Source organism: Neophocaena asiaeorientalis, unplaced genomic scaffold (assembly GCF_003031525.2).
Source record: "Neophocaena asiaeorientalis asiaeorientalis breed wild unplaced genomic scaffold, Neophocaena_asiaeorientalis_V1.1 scaffold165, whole genome shotgun sequence".
Lineage (NCBI taxonomy): Eukaryota > Metazoa > Chordata > Mammalia > Artiodactyla > Phocoenidae > Neophocaena > Neophocaena asiaeorientalis.
Genome location: NW_020173918.1, coordinates 2,521,587 through 2,528,593, shown reverse-complemented (window position 1 = coordinate 2,528,593; position 7,007 = coordinate 2,521,587). Strand labels below are relative to the sequence as shown.

Genomic DNA, 7,007 nt, shown 5'->3' with positions numbered 1-7,007 from the left:
ATAATATTACCTGTGCTATCAACACCACCAGCTCAATAAGAAAATTGTGAGAAGAGAACTTGGCTATCTATATGAACTTTTATGCATGTGTTTCTTTTCAATCTCCCTTAGCACCTAGCCCATGCAATTCATTTAGTTAGCATCCAATAAACACCACTGAGTTGAAAAAGAAAAGTGAGAGTGTAAACCCTTTATTTCTCTATCAGAAAAAGGATTCCATGTGAACAGAGAGCCTTTCCAAAGAGGTTTTACAAACTCAGTGACACGTTATATGTGTAGAAAACAGTGAAATTAACAAAATAAAAAACTACCTGTACAGCCAGAACAGAGTCATAACTGGACATAAATGTAACAGCCTAAGGTCAATGCATGGAGCATAATCAAATTTCCTCCCAATATCTGACAGATGTCATTGTTGTGAGGACTAAAGGAACAGTGAAAAATCAGTTGTTGTCACCTTCCTAATACAGTAGAATTTTTATTGACAGAGTAGGTTCTAGTAATTTTTCCTGAAACTAAAGCATCATGTTTTTTTGTTTGACTAGTCATTATTTCCCACAGCAACCTATTGAGGACTTCCCCATTTCTGTATTTTTGTTCTTCCCTCCATAAAATTTAACCCTAGATTGTATACTGTTTTGTACCATTTCCTAGCTATTTTGTACTGGTAATGGCTTTACAGTGAAAACCCTGTATGTCCTAATAAAGGATAATTTTTTAAAAAGGTAAATATATAAAAAGAAAGTGTCAATGATTTATTTAACTTATTAATTAATAAGAAAACCAGTAAAAATGTTAAAAGTGCTTCAAATGAGAATTTGATTTATAAAATCTTATATTCTCTATCAGAGAGAAGTCGTCTGTGTCACCAAGCACAAGAACCATTTGTATTACTCTCACTGTTCTATAAGTTAACATCTGCCTCTACAAAGTTGTAAATGGTCTAGAAAAAGAAACAAGGGCTCAGTCCTACAGAATCAGAGATCTCCAGTGTGAGGTCTGCTAGACAGTGTCAGTATTCCATTGAAGAGATACCCAGTAATCTTTTTTTTTTTTTTTTTGTGGTTGGTACGCGGGCCTCTCACTGTTGTGGCCTCTCCCGTTGCGGAGCACAGGCTCCGGACGCGCAGGCTCAGCGGCCATGGCTCACGGGCCCAGCCGCTCCACCGCGTGTGGGATTTTCCCGGACCGGGGCACGAACCCGTGTCCCCAGCATCGGCAGGCGGACTCTCAACCACTGCGCCACCAGGGAAGCCCTAATAACTTTTAATGTGAAAACATAGTTAACAAATTTGGGGACTACTGGGGACTAACATATTTGGGACTGTGCCTCCCAAACCTTCAACATCTTTTACATTCTTGACTTTTTTTTTTCAATAGTATGAGAAGGTCTGTGCAGATGCAGCCTCAGGCCCCGCAGGACATATACACACATCTGTCCTCTATATAGAATTCTGAAGCCTCCCCTCGATTTCTCACAAGAAAACTAGAGTTCTCTGAAGTGAATCAGATCACAGAAAAGGAGGGAAGAATCTCATTCATTCCAACTTTGCTCCTTTTTAGGAGCAGATCACATCTCAGAATCCTACTGTACCCTCTTTCTAAGACACCAATCATAAAAGCCGAGAGTTATCCAGTGCTCTCCCTGCTCTAGGAGCTGTGTGCATCCCCAGGACTCAAGTAAGCCCCAGGGGTGCGAGTTTTTGTTTATTCTCCTCTTTGCACCAAAGAGGCCAGGGAGGTATTATGGTCCTAATTTTTGCATAAAATTGAGGCTGAGAGAAGTTGAATAATGGAGCAAAGTCACTCAGCCAGCGAGTAGCAATGCCAGAGTGAACCTGGCTCAGTCTGGCACAAAGCCTGACCTCTAAACCGATTCAGCTGTGCGGCAGGCCTGCCCTGTTGCTGTGGCCGCCTGCGCTGACCCTGAGGAACAGGACCTCAGCTCAGTCCAGCCAGTTAGGGGGCAAATCTGCTTCTGTGCAGGCCCGTGAGCCAGCCAGTGAGGGCAGGAGAGGAAGCTCTGGCCAGCTGAGAAGTGTCACACAACAGTGCAAAGTTCCTTGGTTCAAGCCCAGCGGCTCTTTTTCCTGCCCGAACAGAGTTTATTTGGCCAGAGAATAACATGAAAGGGATACTATGGTTTTCTTGTTCCTTCTCTCAGACTTTTATCTACACTTACCTCTCACACATGTTCCTGCCCATCTCCCCTTTCTCCTCTGCTCCCCGTTTCTAGCACCTTGGCTTCAGTGATAGGAAACGTTTCTTCTCCGGAGTTTGTCAGAATTGGGTCACAGGAGCAGAAGAGTCTGGCCCAGATGCTGGACCAGGAGAGGCCAGGCAGTGGGGAGCACAATATCGCCCCCCACCCCCCACACCCAGCCTGCAGAGCGGGGCTCAGCTGCGCATCCAGCAACACGGCTGCTGAGTCAGAAGAAGGGAAGAGCCAGGGCGGTGACGAGGCCTAGAAACAGGGAGTGTGTGGAAGTAACAGAAACCAGGGTGGAGAGCTGCCCCAGGAGGACCCCCAGGGGCCTGGGGAGGAAACAGCCCTGTCAACAGGAGCCTTCCTGGTCCCGGTATTAAACCTTAGGCCAGGAAAGTTTTTATAATCTTCCTTCTCAAAGTTCAGGTTGGCATTTAAAGCAGGTACGTTCATTCAACAAGCACTCCTCATTTGTGTGCCAGGTATTGTATTAGGAGCCAAGGGTGCAATAACTAGAACACAGGTTCTGCTGGCCAGGAATCCTCAGCAAAGAATTACCATTTATTATGTGCCAGCCATCATTCTAAGTGGTTTACACATGTACGAACTTCTGAGTCCTTACAAGAACCCTGGGAAGTAGGCATTGTTACCCCATCCTCATCATGCTCACTTTATAGATGCAAGAAGTGAGGCAGAAAGAGATTCAGTGACTTGTCACAATTAGAGGAGAGTGACTCTAGACTTTGAAATCAGGCTGCTTGGCCCCAGGTCTGCTGGGGGCCAAACATCACGGACCAAAGAGAGCAACATGTTGGTGTTGTGATGAGGGAAGTGACAGGAAACCTAGGGAGACTTCCAGGAGGGGGCAGCCTCTGAGGTGTAACTTGGAGAAAAAGAGAGATCCAGTGGCTAATACAGTTAACATCCAGTTCAAATTTGAATGTCAGATAAATAACAAATAATATTTTTGGTTAATATGTCCCAAATATGCATGAGACAAATTTAAATGGGCATCCTGGATTTTTATTTGTGAAATCTGGCAACAATACTCATCAGTCAAATGTTTGCTTGGATAAAGACTACTTTGTCAGGGGTTGAGTGTTGGAGGAGGTGAAACTGCAGGGCTGACAGGGACGGTCACCGAGGGCCTTGGATGCCACGCTTAGCATTTTATTCTTTATTGTCATAAAAGGATGTAAAAGGAGAGGGGTTAGAAGGACCAGATTAAATGTGTGCTTTATGAAGGTCTCTCTCAGGACAACATGGAGGAAGGACAGGGAAGGCAACAGTAAGAAGGGAAACTATTGTAACAGCTGCGAGAGAGGTTCCAGTGACTTGGATGGAGACCAAGGGGCTGAAAAGGAGAGGGCAGGTCCAGGAGAGTGTAAGGTGACTAGGCTGGCTTGAGAGGTGCATCACCTATGCAGGGGCACGGGATCCAGACTCAGTAGGGCACCACTCTTGGGTTAATGCTCTGCTGTTGCCATCTTGAAATTCTTAATAATTTTATCTTTGAACTTGTGTATTTTAATTGAAGTCCAATGGGCCACCAGAGCACGCTCATGAGGAAAGGATGTAATCAGAATACGTGTGTCCACCATTTCGGCAGCTCCATTCCAGTTACAGTCTTTGTGATGCCCATGAGCACAGAATTCCAGGGGGCCCACGAAGCGTGTGAATTCAGTGAGACTCAGAGTGAGTACAAGGTAAGCAAGTTACACATACAACTGAGTAAATGGGGTGCTGACAGCCCCTAGGGGCCATGCTTCCCTTTTGAAGCAAACTTTGCTTCAGATGCAAAAAAAGCCAATGAAGTCCTAAGAAACACAATCCTATCATACCCTTTCGTGTGTTACTTCCTTGTATTTGCCAACCACTCATGCTTAAAATGATGACAGAGAAGGTCAGGAAAAGATAGGGCAACACATCGTTCCTTTTTTCTCAGTCCTTCCTCATTTATCGATAAGTCAAAGAGTGTGTTGGTAGGATGTACATATATGAAGAAGAGAAATAAAAACAGCGGAGTTAGTTTTGTGCATGGTTTCCATTGTTCTGGTAAGAGTGAAATACATGTACACTCTATGAGATACAAATGGTGTAATTTTAGTGATTCTACTCCGGAGTTAAATGCTCTGATATTTGCCTTTACAACTGACATTGCACATTATAAAGATGGACAGTGAAATTCACGTTAAGAATTAAAAATCTTTACTCAGAACAGTATTAACTAACAAAAGCCACCATGATGAGTTGAGGGAAAGACAGACTGTAGAGGGAAGAGAAAAGCTTTCTATTTTAGTATTTTTAAAGGCTCTTTCCCTGCGTTTTGAACAACGGGCTCCACATTTTCATTGTGTCCTGCAAAGTCCATTGCCTCAGCTCTGGGTAGAAATGGCACCTGCTGGAGGAGGGGGTAGAGAGAATGACTTTGCTGGCTTATTCCAAGGTCATGGTTTGGTGACTGAGGAAGGCAGTAGTACTTCTACTACTACTAGTGACAGGGCAGCCAGGAGGCAGCGCAGGTGATGCGTGGTGATGGCAGCTCAGCATCTCTTGCTTTGGAGGTGCCTGGGGGACGTTTAGACGGAACTAATCCTCAGCTGGAAAGGCAGGCCTGGAGCCTAAGAGAGAGACGGATTATTCATGAGAGGCGGGCCTCGGGTTAAATGGTCAAAGCCTTTTAGGGAGCAGAGAGAGGGTGGGAGAAGAGCTGTTCACGTTTACAGAGCACTTGCTAAGGCCCGTAACTCATTTGTTCCTCACCTTAGGAGGTGAGGGTTACTGTCCACATTTTACAGGTGAGGAGGTGGCTCAAAACCTTCCCTGACCACTCTCTCCTCCTCTGCTTTTCTTTTTGTTCTTTTTTTTGCGGTACGCGGGCCTCTCAGTGTTGTGGCCTCCCCCGTTGCGGAGCACAGGCTCCGGACGCGCAGGCTCAGCCGCCATGGCTCACGGGCCCAGCCGCTGCGCGGCACGTGGGATCCTCCCAGACCAGGGCACGAACTCGCGTCCCTTGCATCTAGCAGGCGGACTCTCAACCACTGCGCCACCATGGAAGCCCCTTCTGCCTTTCTTTATCTCTGTTCTGTGCTTAATTTTTCTCCATAACATTTAGGTCACCATCTGACATATTGTATATGTTACTTATTTATTTTCTCTCTCCCTCTCACTAGCATGCCACTCCCTGAGGGCAGACTTTTGTTACATTTTGAGTACTGCTCTTTTTGTCTCAACTGAGCTCGGACATGAGGACCCATGGGTGATGGGTTTTTCAGCATTACCACAGAAATGGATTTAATAAAACTGTAAGATAAAGGTCCATTACTCTTGATACCCCACTCGCATGTGTCTCTTCATTTTGTCATGTATAAAGCATGCTTATTTTTTTTTGATCCTCAACATTTCAGGCTGAGATAAAATAAAATGTATCAATATTAACATATACACACTACTATATATAAAATAGATAAACAACAAGGACCTATTGTATAGCACAGGGAACTATACTCAATATCTTGTAATAACATATAATGGAAAAGAATCTGAAAAAGAATACATATATACATATATATGTATATAACCAGATCACTTTGCTGTAAACTTGAAACTAACACAACATTGTAAATTAACTATACTTCAAGAAAAAAAATCTCAGAAAAAAATGTGGGTAGGAATCATTATCCAGCTGGGTTGTTTCTGTGAGGCAAAAATGAAACAGTATCTATAACACGTTGTAAAATGTAAGGTCCCTATGAACGTCACTAACCGCTGTCCAGAAAATTATTTTTTCCCTTCAGTAACTTGCTTGTCCCTCTCCCCTGCTCTACCTCTCATTCCTCCTTCCAGCCCTCCTATGCCACCTCTTCCTCCTTCCTCCTTCCTCCCCTTCCTTCCCATTCTCCACCCCCCACCCCCGCGCTTTCCTCCTCCCTCTCTTTCCTCCCTCCTCCTCCCTCTCCCTCTCCTGGGCTCTAGTCCCTTCCCCCACGTCTCCTTCTGCCCCCTCCGCCACCTCTGACTTCTGATAATTATCTTTAGGCTTTTCTGCCTCCTGGTGGCCAATATGCATCAATGCATGTGCTACGTGCCTGGGAAACAGTCTCCGTCTCTCTACCAGTATGAAAGGAGTGGGTAATAAACAGGCAAGCCAAGGGCTGTGCTGTGCAGAATCCCAAAAGCCGAAAGACGTGGTGTTTTCCCGCAAGAACATTATAAAAGATTTAGAAGGTCCCATGAATAGATTAGGATTCTGTAGGCCACAAATTCAGGAGTTAATTCTGTATGCTTATTTAATATACAATGTAAACCGAGGTATATCTCAGTCCCCAGCCCTTTTCTGCTTAGTGGCAGGACCTTAGCCAAATCGGGCTACATCTAAGTCAGTGGGCTTTGTCTTAGTCCAGGACTTTATCAACTAACTTGGGGACTCCACGTTTTTCCGGAATTTTATGTCAGCTTGCGCATGAAGAGAAGAGCTCTTTGTCCAGGTACCCGGAAGAGTTGCCGGCTCTCAACTGATATCTGCCCACTAGGAGATCTGCCGCTACATCCTTGTGCGCTGGTTTCTCAGCGTGGAACCTCGCAAATCCCCGCGTCTTTCCTCTACACCCTGGCGAGGTGTCCGGGGGGACTGTGCGCTTCTCAGCCACATACACACCGAGCGGGACCCGGAAACCTGCTTCAGTGGAGCTTCCGTTCCACGCTGTGGTTCTGCCTCAGCTCCTCCGGAAGCCGGGTCCACTGGGTTCCTACATCATTTTTTCTAAAGTAATCTTGATTTTTTTTTTTTTTTTTTTTTTTT

General features: G+C 45.2%; 1 long non-coding RNA gene across 1 annotated transcript in view; it reads right to left on the bottom strand.

The window, feature by feature from the left end:
• Window positions 1–4,635: 4,635 nt before the first annotated feature.
• The window catches only part of LOC112404108 (uncharacterized), a 9,322-nt gene continuing 6,950 nt past the window's right edge, over window positions 4,636–7,007 (bottom strand). The window contains exon 4 of the long non-coding RNA XR_003004046.1: window positions 4,636–4,827. This is a non-coding gene — a long non-coding RNA (uncharacterized LOC112404108). The remainder of the gene's footprint in view (window positions 4,828–7,007) is intronic.